Raw genomic sequence first — 14,218 nt, forward strand, 5'->3', positions numbered from 1 at the left:
CTACCGAAGCGGGGGCGCCATCCTCTCTGCAGAGGATCAAAATTGTGATGGCATGTCTTCGGATCATCCTCAGAGATATCTTCCAGACCGCCGCCAATAGGCCATTGTGCGGCTGTAGTGCGACGTAAATTAACTACAACAACAACATGCTTGTGAATCGATGCTTAATAATCGTAGTGGTAGTTAAGACAAGAAAATCGCCTAACAGAATTTTATCAGGGATAGAATTCGATGAACGGATACCACTTGTTGCCGTATTTGTGAAAGACCCGGATAGCTGTGCTAAGTTCACCGTATTTTGAGAGCTTGTAGTGAGTGAGAGCTGTATTAAATTCACCGAGTCTTGAGTGTTTGTCGTGCGACAAAGTTAATACTAAGTTCACGGTTGTGTGCGTGTCCGGTCTCTCCTCTGCTGCTATTAGCAGTAAAGTGTGTGCAGGATCCCGTTGTGTGTAAATGAGACTGAACAGCTACAGCGCGAGGAGGACAATGACGTAGTCACATATTGCAAGTGAAGTGTTCAACGTGAACCATCCATCGAAGTATGCGAGTTCATATCACGTCCGCGGGTCACCAATGTGGCGAAAGAGCTTCGGACAATATCAACCTTCATCTTACAAGAGGTACCGCAAGATTGAATCGAGTCGGCATGTTTTATATATAATAGTGAATTGATGTTTAATAATAGTAGTGGTAGTTACGCCACAAAATTATCTAGCAAAAAAATTTTCTTCTGATCAAGTCGCTTCATAAAACACGCGACAAACTGTAAATTCTTTTAACTCGTTAATGGATGGTTGACTGAATGTAAACAATAACGAGCTGCCTAAAACCGGAAGAAATTTAGAGAACTTCCGGTGTATCCCTCCTCTCATGTTATGTTCGCGAGACGATGTGTGAACAGGCTTAACATTCCAAGAAGTTTTGTTATTGTGATTTGTGTTTAAATTTACGCATAATTTTAACATTCATAAGAGTTGTATGTAATTTATAAATTCTAACAGATCTTCAGCGTAAAATAAATTTAAGAAAATAAATGTCAAAACATAAATAAAGTGTATGGTTTGACTTGTTATGAGAGTTATCTGGTATTCGGCTCACATTAGTGTAAAATATAGCCGTTGATAATTTTTTCGGTAGCATCATAGAGTGGCTAGTCTTCCGAATTCATTTGTTGTCTGTTACGTTGAAATTTAAATTGAAAGAACTCGTTAAATTGTAAGCACTACTAGTATAATAATATTGGATGGCGTGCTTTTTCAAGATTAGGCGTAAAAAGCGATCGAAAATATTAACCCGGAAGTCTTACGATGAATTTTAACTCCTCGCCATCTTTGCTTAGCTTTTTACACGGTCAACCATCTTATACCAAAGTCACAAAATTTTCAATAAATTTTATATTAAAATTTAAATTATCAATTTAACAGGAAATACTTTAATCTTATTTGAGAAAATTGAAGAAAAATAATTGCAAAATTGTAGGAGCTAAAGTAAATTGTCAATATTTGAAATTCAAATTTAAAAATTAAAAAAAAAAATTTCTTGTAAATGTGTCCTTCTAACTGGAGAAAAAGAAAACAGCTGAAATCACATGGTTGTACCTAATCAAGTGGTTGTGCTTGTCGTTTTAGCATTGCAGCTTTTAAGGCGTTACGGTTATTAAGCTATTATTTATGATCACACTGAATCATTTTTTGGATCAGATTTGATTGGATGCGTGCTAGCGAAGTGTGTGTCAAGCTTATTGGCTAAATCTTGGATTAAACAAATGGCACGATTAACCAACGCGTGATGTTACTTGCAAGTATCCAGTTGTGGTTAATCTGGGTAAGTTTCACTTACTTTAGCGTTGCCATTCGGGGAGTTGTAATGAGGCTTTTTTTTGTCGCCGTGTAAGAGAAATGTATATATATATATATATATATATATATATATATATATATATATATATATATATATATATATATATATATATATATATATATATATAGAATATATAATAAACTAAAATCTGCAGTTTATAAGTAATTAAAATGTTATGAACAAAAAAGTTCAGTTTTGTAGTTATCAGACGTGGACAAATCAAGTGGAGATACCGTTTCCTATGCATTTTCTGAGTCAAATCGAATGAAGCTCTCCGAAAACAGTTTTTGTTTAGGATGCCTAAGCACTAGTATTGTTCACGAATCATTGTGTTAAAGATGAATCCAAAAAACTGGTTTTAGATAAAATAGTGCTTTTTTTTTTCAAATAAGATTGAAACAAAAATGAAATTCCCTTATATTGGACAAATAGTTTCTGAGAAATCGAATGGTCACTGATAAGACTTTTTTGAAAATCGATTTTTCAGTTAATTATTCGCCCTGTTTCGTTCGTATTTTGCCCTATAAAATTACATTCTTTAAAATGATTAAAAAATTTGTTTTACAAATTAAAAAAATTTTGACTAAGTATATGTAAATGTAATTATATATAAATGGAACATAACTGTATAATTATTTATAAATGAAACATATTATATAATTAAATGAAATAATAAAAAGAAATAAACAATTTTAAAAAATTATATTTTGCATTGAAAATAATTTTATAAATCAAATATATCTTTAAATAAACGAATTTTATAAAAATTTCCCAATTCACTAAAAAAATTATCGAGATATGTGAAGTACGCAAAAAATATAGTTAACCTTAATAGTTCAAAATTTGCAAACGATTGGAACTATATTTTCCAAATTGCTCCTACATTGGACAAATTATTTTTATTATAATTATTATTTCTATTATAATTATTATGCCATTTTTCGATTATAAAGAGAAATACAAATGACACCTGTGACATTGATAATTTTAATCTTATTTACTGCACATGTTGATCGGTATCCACATTGAAATGTAGGCGTAACATCCATTTAACATCAGTGAAATTATTTTGTTTTTTTAGTGCCGTAAATCATTTCTACTTCTTTAATAGAACTTTTGTTCTTTCATATTCATGTCGCCTTTTATCTAAATATTCTTTCTTTTACGGTATTCGCCGTTCGTTCTACCTTACACTTCAATATCAAGCATACAAAATACTGAAGAGTCTCGTACAGTTAATCTAATGTTGTTGAACGAATTAAAAAAACATATTTTATTAAGTTATTAACATAATACAGATAATGAGAACGCTGAAAATAAAGATGCTTACTAATTCCAATGAAATTTTAGTGCTGCCATCTATTTTTGTAATATGTAACTTCTTTCGAAGGAGGAAAAATAAATATCCAGTCACCATAAGAAATTCAATATATGCTGCTTAGCTTTCATGATAAATTTATTTTATAAACTAAGCTTAGAAAGTAAAATAATGATTATAGTACTGATAAAATTGCTTACGTAGTTTTATAAAAATCCCTTAAATATTGTTTTACATGAAATATATCAGAAAAGGTAAAAATATGGAGGTTGAAAATAAATTCATATAAAAATTATCTATGATATGAGATTAAATAAATGTTTCTTTATAGTTTCTAATATATTCATGAGAAAAATTATTATCCTTGCATATTTTTTTTTCAACTTTTATTTTTTCATTAACATTCAACTTTTTTAACTTCCAACATAAATGTAAATTAAATCATTCATCAAAATTCATCTTCTAAAAATAGTTAAGTAGTAGTTACATTTTGAAAGTAGTTTGTAATCACAACATTTAAAAGAAATCATTGTAGTTTACTAGATTTGCAAAACAGTAGTTGCTGTTGTAAACTACAAAGAAAATGCAGTTTTTCCAACTACCATTAATAGCCTATATAATACATAGCCCTATATAATATATCGCCCTATGCAATATGTGCGTAAGGCAATATATAGCAGTTTGTATTTTCCCAAATATTAATATATAATCTTGAAATTTGGCTAGATACCTTGTAAGAACATCAAAATATTAAATTTCAAATAAACGCTTTAGGAAGTAAATCAGGGTTATATCAGTAAATTCTCGAAATCGAATTCGATAGTAGTGGCGCCATCTATGGTAAATCATGGGCAACATTATGACTTGCTTCTACAGACTAAATTTTAAACTTTTTTAGTTATTTTTTATTTAATATAAAAATAATATTTCGTTTTCTTTTCTTTTTTTTTTTTATTCTAATCTGTGTATATATTTTACTGTCTTTAAATAGGTCTAATTTAGAATTCCAATAAAAAGAAAAGTATTACCCCCCCCCCCCAAAAAAATATACATAAATTAACAATCTTTACATATGGCAATAAATTGCACTGATAAACAAGCCTTATATATCAGGTATGATGTTTATCTTTTCTGATGTAGTTTGTTATGCTGATTTCATACATAAAAACTATTTTTCTCTATCACGTCATATTATTAAGATATTAACAAAGGTTAATTAATACTCTTAAGGAATACTGTTTAATTTTCATACAAATTTTTTTTCAATCAACCTTTAATTTATTTACTTTTAATTTTTAAAAAAAAAACTGTTTAAATTTGAGTAGTTTACTTTACTGTTTAAATTCTATTAATTTTAATGAGATACATTTGACGTTTTATTAATTTTAAAGAAATGTTGTTTAAATTATATTAATTTTAATGAAATATTGCTTTAATTTTATTGATTTTTAATAGAATTTTGTTTTTATCGTACAACAACTGCATATTTTCGTCCCAAAAGCTGAAAATTTGTGAGTTTCTTTTTATTGAGTGGCACTTTAAGCTAGACCCACAGAAAAAAATGCTCTGGGGGAGAAAAGCTCTACACGATAAAGCAAAATTTTAAAAAACTAAAAACGATAAAGCGTCGGGAAAAAGGACTACTTTAATTATTACATAAATTCAATGACCGATTTGATTCAGACTGTAAAGCAAGAATTCAATATAATTAAATATTTATTCGAATATAAGTACTTTTTAAAAAACTGATTAATAATCAAAGTTTGGTTTAATTTCCGAGGGGGAGTACTTTAAATGCATAGTCTGATCTTTGTGATTTGAATTAAACATAATTCAATTACACATTACAAGGAGGCTTCGCCCCCTGCTCGCTGGAGCTCGCCAACCCCCGGAACTGCTTTCGTAGTTCATTTCGGATAGCGAAGCAATTCGATGCTCGCTTTGCTCGCTCATTGTATACGTTCTTAACGTCTAGCTTTTGTATACTTTTTTGAACACTGAAGTTCCGAAAACTTTTCACTGTAGAAAATTCTAAACTTGTGCATTTCAATATTAATTTGAAATTGCAAACAGTTCACATATTTTTCTTAATCACACTATTCTAAATTTCAGTTGTTGAGAAAAGTAACTGTCGTAAGTTTTGTTTCAAAGTCTTTGGCACACCAGAGGGCTAAAACCATGTGTTGTAAAACAATATGAAATAGTACTGAACGCCGGATGTAAAGCATCGGCTTCGATGAAGATAATTTTGTGAGAATTTTTTTAATAATTCGGTGAGAATTATTAAAAAAACCCGATTAGACATATGATGCTCACTACGTGCTCTTGCGCGCCGAAGCCTATCAATTAAAACGTATTAGCGTTTTATATAATATAGATTAGCCATATGATGCTCACTACGTGCTCTTGCGCGCCTAATCCTATAAATTAAAAATGAAAACTATAGCCAACGCGAGAAAAGAAATATCATCGGTTTTATTGATACACACGTATTAGCGTTTTATATAATATAGATAGATTGTATACAATGTATCAATTAACAATAGTTTCTCCAGAGATTAATTTTGGGATAATTTACAAATAATGAGAAAAATTATGACATGATTCGCCCAACTGTAGATAAAGTATCATTGCAACACAAACCTTGTTATGTCAAAAAAATATTTTCCCCCTTGGCTTTATATATCCATGTAATGTTAATTTGAATTCCAATATCGAAGAGTTTTTTTCTCAAAATTTTGTTACGTCGAATTTTTTTCAAAATAGAAATTGAACTTTTTCGGAAAAATCACAAAGTAATTTTATGGTAAACTAATTCTTTTCTATTTTATGCATAATTATTTTTGTCTTCTTTTAAATATAAAATTATCATTGTTGTATTTAGACTTATAGTCAACTATCATTATTAACATATTCAATAATAGTTATTCTTATATTTCATGACTCTACTTTTTAGAGTAAAATTTTAGAATATATTTTTCTACTTTTTAGAATGTATTTAGTTCTGAACTTGTTATCTCGAAAGCTCACTATTACGAATTTTTTTAGCGTCTCTTCAACTTTGAGATATTGAGAGTATACTGTAGTATGAAGTGTGCAAAGTTCCTTCTATAAATAAAATAATCCTTGTACTGTAGTAAATTTTTTTTAACAAAACTATCTAATTTCATTAGAATAAGTATTTAATCAAATTGGAAGTAAATGTGGGTAATCTCCGACAATCACTTCACCGTCACTATCATTTCGCCGATAGCTCATTTCACCTACTCAATCTTTTTACCGTCAGCTCATTTGGCCGACACGATCATTTCCACGTCGCACTCATTTCGCCGACTTGATTATTTCCTGAACACACTCATTTCGCCGACATCATCATTTCAACAAGCAGGTCCCTGAGTACCTTCTTACATATAATTTTTATTGTCGTATGTTTGTTTTATTGTTCCATAATTTTATTTTTAGGTTGAAATTTCGCTTAAATTAATATTTTCGCAAACCACTGGTTAGAAAACAATTGTTTATATTTTTACATACGTTACTGGGACCAAAACTATTTATTATCTGTAACTAGTATGTTATATAATATAATATAATATAATATAATATAATATAATATAATATAATATAATATAATATAATATAATATAATATAATATAATATAATATAATATAATATAATATAATATAATATAATATAATATAATATAATATAATATAATATAATATAATATAATATAATATAATATAATATAATATGATATGATATGATATGATATGATATGATATGATATGATATGATATGATATGATATGATATGATATGATATAATATAATATAATATAATATAATATAATATAATATAATATAATATAATATAATATAATATAATATAATATAATATAATATAAAATAATATAATATAATATAATATAACTAGGAGGCTCCACCCCCTGCTCGCTAACGCTCGCCAACCCCCGAGAATTGCTACGCAATCCTATGTGGTTCACGCCGTGAACCATAGCTCGCTGCGCTCGCTCGCCAATGAACACAATGTTCTAACACAAAGACATAATATATTATCATCAAAGACATAGTATTTTATCATCAAAGACATAGTATTGTACTTATGTAGAAGATTTCTACCAATGTTCTTATTGGCTTTTAAAAAAGTATATTAGCTATTTAGATTGTCCATGGTGAAAAAATCAAAACATTAGCTAAATAAGAAACATATTAGCAAAATAAATTATCAAATATTGCTTCACTAATATTCTGCATTTTAAAGCGTGAAAATTCAATGCATAAATAAACGCGAAATATAAAAAAAATTCAATGCATTCATTACAAACACTTAAACGTTTTTTAGACGTTTAGGTAGCTCCCAGTAGAAAAATATCAATTCAACAGCGGCCTTTTAAAGCATTCTCACTTCAATTAATTAATTAATTCCTAATTGAGTTCAAATTAAATATTGTCATGTTTTTAGTGCATGAATCTGAATTGAACAACCTGATAATGCTCACTCTGGTTATTGTTATCTGGTTGCTCACTACGTGCTCTTGCGCGCCGAATCCAATCAATTAAAAATGAAAACTGTTGCCAGCGCGAGAAAAGAAATATCATTGGTTTTATTGATACATACATACATACGTACGTATTAGCGTTTTATATAATATAGAAATAATATGATATAATATAATATAATATAATATAATATAATATAATATAATATAATATAATATAATATAATATAATATAATATAATATAATATAATATAATATAATATAATATAATATAATATAATATAATATAATATAATATAATATATATTGTAAATAGCAGAACATATAGCTATAATGTGACGTGAATTTTCGAAAATAAAATAACTAAATCTAGAAACTATATTCTTCACATCGTCACAAATTTGCTATCACTTTTTATATGTATTTTCAATTTTACATTTTTAGGGAAAATATGAATTTTTATAGACTAAGAAAAATAATAGGCAAGAGATAATAACAGGATAAGAGAAATAATTAAGTTTTGAAATTGTAAACTTTGAAATGAAACTCACAGAATATTAACTTTAAATGCATAATTAAATAATAAAAATAAACTCTACATTCTTTTTTAGCCAGAAAAATCGCATACATTTAATTTTTATCTTTTATATTCGCATAAACAAGTATTACAATTATTTATTTTTTTAAACAGGAAGAAAAACTTGAAAGTTAAACTACAACATCTTTGCTTTTCTTTAAATGTCAGGAAAGATTATATGACCATTCGCTCAAACAATTTGCTGTTCTGGATCCTTCATAGTTTGTTGTTCTTCCTTCGTCATTCGAAATTATTATTTATACCAAAATCGTCTTTGTTATCTGTTCTTAAATCAGCATTCCAATTTGCCAATACAACCATGAAATCTTTTAATCAAGAAATTTTTCATGAAGCTCACAAAGCTTTCCTTACATTCAGATTTAGTCATTGTGTTTTCATATTTACTGGAGAAACAGTTCAAAGCTTTCCTCATATTTAGGTTCCGCAATTATATCATCACGTTTAAATAATCAGTACTAACTATCAGTTCATAGCTTTCCTCACATTTAGATTCCTTTATTATGTCGTCACATTTAAGTAATCAGTTCTAACTATTAGTTCATAGCTTTCCTCGCATTTAGATTCCGTCATTATTTCGTCACATTTAATTAATCAGAACTAACTATAAGTTCATAGCTTTCCACCAATTTATATTTTGTCATCAAGTCGTCACATTAAGTAATCAATACTACCAGTTCATAGTTTTCCTCATATTTAGATTTCGTCACATTTTGGTAATAAGTACTAACTATCAGTTTATAGCTTTCCTTCTACAGAAATTCTGTTATTATGTGGTCACAATTAAGTAATCAGTACTAACTATATAAGCTCACAGCTTTCCTCAAATTTAGATTCCGTCACATTTAAGTAATCAGTTTCAAATCAATTTTCAAGTCAAAATGTATATTCATGTTCTTATGACTAGGAAAGACCACAGTGTCGTTTTCTCTGACACTTTGGAGTCTTCCTAGTTGTTATCTTGTTTTTGGTGAAAATAGCAGGAGAGGAAAAATCGCACAAATCTTTGCTTGATGCGATTCCTCTTTTTAGAATTCTTATCTTTCACTTTGCCCAGATCCATGTTCCCTTTCATTTTTAAATCAGAATTTAAATTTGAAATGGTATACTCTAGATCAGATTTTCTAGTAAATATTTCATTCATAATCGGTGAAAGTGAACAGGAGTTTGAAGAGCATTTAGATTCAGCAGCATACTCAAGAAAGCAGAACCATGAATCAATCAAATCACAAGTTTGTTCTTAGCCATTCAAATCATCATTCAAAATTTTAAGGCCTGTTTACACGGTCCAATTTCTTGAATCCGAGAAATTGGATGGATTTCTCTGTCCAAGAAATTGGATGATTCGTTGACACTATCCAAGTTCTTGAATGTCACTGATTCGTTGAAAGAAAAACTTGCGCATGCGCATTGTTCATATTCAACGTTATAAAATAATACTTAAATAAGTTTAAAATTACTAAATAAATTCAAATAAAATCATAATAACACAAATAAACCGTAACAGATTAATTTATTTGGACTAAAATATATAATAACAGACAAGAAGATGACATAATTTGCTGCCTGACGTCACAAACTCTAAGACGCTGATTGGTTAAGAGAGAAAAAACTTGGATGGAAAGTAGAACATGCTCTACTATCGTCCAAGAAGTTGGACCAAGTTCTTGGATGTTTGTTTACACGATCAAAGCTCAAAGCAAAACAAGTTTCCTTCAATATCAATCAATCTCTGTCCAAGAAATGGGATCGTCTAAACAGGACTTTAATTTCTTCCAAATCCAAACCACTGTTTTTACTTAAATCAGCATTCGAATTTGACACCTGATTCAACCAACAAGATTTCCTATCAGCAAGTTCTTCGCAAGGATCAAATCCATGGTTTTCCTCATAATGTGATTTAGGCTCTATTCCATCATGCTCTAGAAACCAAAACCAAGAATCAATTAAATCACAAATCTGTTTTTCTTCGATTATTTCATCATTCGCCAAATTCTCTCTGTCATTTACACTTAAATCACCATTTGGATTTGACCCTTGATGTAACCCACAAAATTCCTCATCAGCAAGTTTTTCAGGTGACATTGGTACAAGTTCGTAATTTTCCTCACATTCAGTCATTGTTGCATCATATACAAATAACCGGAACCAGGAATCAATTAAATCACAAATCTGATTTTCAACCATTATATTATCATTTGAAACTTTCATTTCCCTCAAATTATGTCCGTCACTTACACTTAAATCACCATTTGACACTTGATGCAAGCAACAAAATTCCTCATCAGCAAGTTTTTCATTTGACATTGGTACAAGTTCGTAGTTTCCCTCAGATTCAGTAATTGTTAGATCACATTCAAGAAATCCAAACCATGTATCAATCAAATCATAAATTTGCTCTTTATCTTCTACGCCATCATAACACACTTCTATACCCAAATAAGTGATCAAATGATTTCTAAAATAAGCAAGAACCATCAAAATGCAGTAACCCACAAAATAGATGGGAAACATGATGGCCACTAAGACAAGCATTATACAACTCTTGATAAGACCAAGAAGTCCTTCACAAAAATCTGTGATAGTGCAGATGAAATAATCATCATGCCGACAAAATTCAACAATTTCCACCAATTAATGGCTGGCATTTTACTTTTTAATTCGCAGTAAGTTAGAACACTTTCTATACTCATCAAAGCTTAGAATAGAAATGAAATTTATTCTTCTACAGTAGATGTTAATTTTAACAATAAAAATAATGTAATTTTTTTTTAAAGTTGATTTTCATACGAAACAATGAAAATGATCATTGTTGTATTCTACTTAAGGCCTGGTTTCTTAGGACAAGCGCCTTATCTGGGCGTCAGCGTTAAGTTGACGTTACCCTGACGCCAACAAAATACTGGTTTGTTAGCTCAAGGCCTGGTATCTTAAGAGAAGCGTCTGAACTGGGCGTCAGCGTTAAGTTGATATAATTTTGACGCCATAAAAATACCGTTTTGTTAGCTCAGCGTGAGCAGTCGGTCCAACACAGACATTATCTCGCATTGCGTATGCGTTAAAAACGTAAACAAATACTTATTTTGATTTTGTATTGATTTTGTGATTGCTGACCAGTGCTTTAAGAAACAAATAATGACTTTGTCCAAGAAAAAAGACCTTATAGCTTAGCTAAATGAAGAAGAAGAGGAAAAAGAAGTTACGTTTAATGTTAAAATTAAAATCTTGGCTGATTTCAATGCTCTGTTGTCCGCCATTACTTCTGTTGTTAACCTCACGTTGTAATCCAACTGCAGTTGATTTGGACGGCAGTTGTCGTTCAAGCTGAGCGTTCGATGACGTATGCTATCAAACTCATAAATTGACCAATCAGAGGTAAACTTTCGTTTCAAGCTGACGCCGACGTTTCCTAAGAAACCGGGCCTTTTGATGTATTTTAGATTGGTTGTAAATACTATAACAATGAGGGCCAAACAAGTATCTGTCTCGTCAAGCGAATTTTTGATCTAATAATTCGTAATACTAAAGGGCAATTTAAATCCTTTGAAAGGCAATTCAGAACACTATCATTTGAACACAATCCAGACATTTGAACACAATGCAGAAGACAAGGGAACTCCTGAATCAGGTATTGGGAAAAATTTGACTTCGTGGGGGACTTTTTGATGGAACTCACATTTGCGTTACATGGAGAGGAAGACCACGAGAACCTCCCACAGTTAGCCTGACAGCAAGGGGATTCTAACCCAAGAATCTTCCACCACTAAGAATATTTCACGTCAGCACTGTGGTCGATGCAACCCGGATGAGGAATTCGTATCCATCAGCAACAGCTGGGATTTGAACCCGGTTCACCTCATTGGAAGGTGAACGCTCTATCCCCTGAGAAATCACGTCTTTTTCGCAGTTGATTATAGTTGTATTTAAGTAACATTTTTGTTTAGACCAGAATTCCAAAATCATTTTTTTAATCGAACAGTTAAAATAGCGAATGTCCGTAATATTAAGTAAAACGAGTGTTTTTATATATTTAATAAATTATTTATAGAAAAGCAAAGAATGTTTAAGCTTGCATTTATGTCTTTCATCGCATTAATCATTTTGCAATGGAAATTTGAATATCTGCGAAGGCTTGTTGATACGAATTCTGCCCCCGACTCGCACCGACCACAGTGCTGAGATAAAACATTATCAGTCGCAAACGGATCATGGGCTCGAATCTGCTTCCCGTTGGCTTAACCGAGGGAGGTTTTCGTGGTTTTCCTCTCCATGTAACGCAAATGCGGGTTACTTCCATTTAAAAAAGTCCACCACAAAGTCTAGTTTATTCCAATGCTTAATCAAAAGCTACATCACTTTCTGGATTGGGTTCCTAATTACAAGGATAGGGATTGGGACATTGATATTTGTCAACTAAAAAATGGGTCGTTTGTTCCAGCAGTGGCAATAAAATAAAATAAAACCATTTTGCCGTGTAATTTTGAAATGGTTATTTTGTATATTTTAAATTGACCTTCGTGAAATTGATCCAGGTTAATTTTTTTTTCCTTCTGCCGTTCTTAATCTCTTTTTTTTCCGTCTTTCGTTCCTATTTTGTTACAATTTTCTGAAAACACTTGGTTAAAGTTCGAAACATAAAATTTGGAGTATGATGCATAGGATTGAACTACATTTTTAAACTGCAAATATGCGTTTATGTAATGTGATGTCATATGTAAGTCAAAAATTTTTATGGTTTTCCATTAATGTACCAACATAGTCTTGATGGTAACCATCAATAATTCCATCCTGAAAAATGATATTTTTCATGGTAACCAACATAAGTAACCATCATCCTAAGCTAGGAATTCGGATTGATTTATGATGGTCCAACATAAGAATAGCAACTTGTTTTGATGGTTTGTTCATGTTAAACCATCAGAAGTTTCCATCTGATTTTCTTAAGAGTCAAATGATGAAACGATCATGAATCACACTCACCGTAATGTAGGAATTTAGGCTGATTTATGATGGACCAACATGAAAAAACAAATTGTTTTGATGGTTTATTCCTGAGAACCAACAAGAATTCAATTAAACCATCATGGAAATGTATAGTTGAAACCATCACGATTCACCATCGATTGTTTGTCCATGAGAATCAAAATTCTCTTTGTGGTTAACCATCATAGTGCATGAAAGTAGAATTTTCCATCATGGAATGATGGAAGCTTGTTGGCATATCAAAAACCATGAACGCATAATGGGAAATGTTAGATGATGGCGACCATCAAATGATGTCGGACCATCATGAATTGCACTGAAACCAAAATAAATCATCAAAATTTTTTGATTGTACCATCAAGAATTTTGTCTTTGGATGTGACACTTAAGAAAAGGGAAGCCGGAGTATCGTGAAGTATGATTCTTTGAGACAGAGAAGAAAAATGGATAGAAATACTGAAACACAAAAGTGGAAAACCTTAACGAAGAACAGGATGGCTGAGGAAGATTAAGACCCACCTGGGGTTGTAATGCCAGAGAAGAGGAAGAAAAGAAAGGTGACACCATTTATGGATATCCTAAACGCTGAACATAAAATAATTTCCTTATCCACTTTAAATTTTGGTTCTATTCAAAGCACTTTTAGTTTTGGCCACAAATCAACAATTCACTTTAACCCTTTTAATAAGTATAATTGAACCCTATCATTGAAAGCTATACTAGTTAAAGTATTGACTTGTATTGAGAAGTATTTCAAAATTAATTAGTCGAGTGCTTCTTAAATATTAGGTCCTTATCTGCTAATGGTAATTAGTTTTCAGGTAAAAATTCTTGATTTAATAACTTTCAGAGACCAACGAAACCTTCGCCAGTAACCGGGCAAACCTCCGTATCCCATGCGGAAAAGGTCAAATCAGGAAACACAAAAATGTACC

Source organism: Parasteatoda tepidariorum, chromosome 6, assembly GCF_982258835.1.
Source record: "Parasteatoda tepidariorum strain Cologne lab strain chromosome 6, Ptep-v5.0, whole genome shotgun sequence".
Classification (NCBI taxonomy): Eukaryota; Metazoa; Arthropoda; class Arachnida; order Araneae; family Theridiidae; genus Parasteatoda; species Parasteatoda tepidariorum.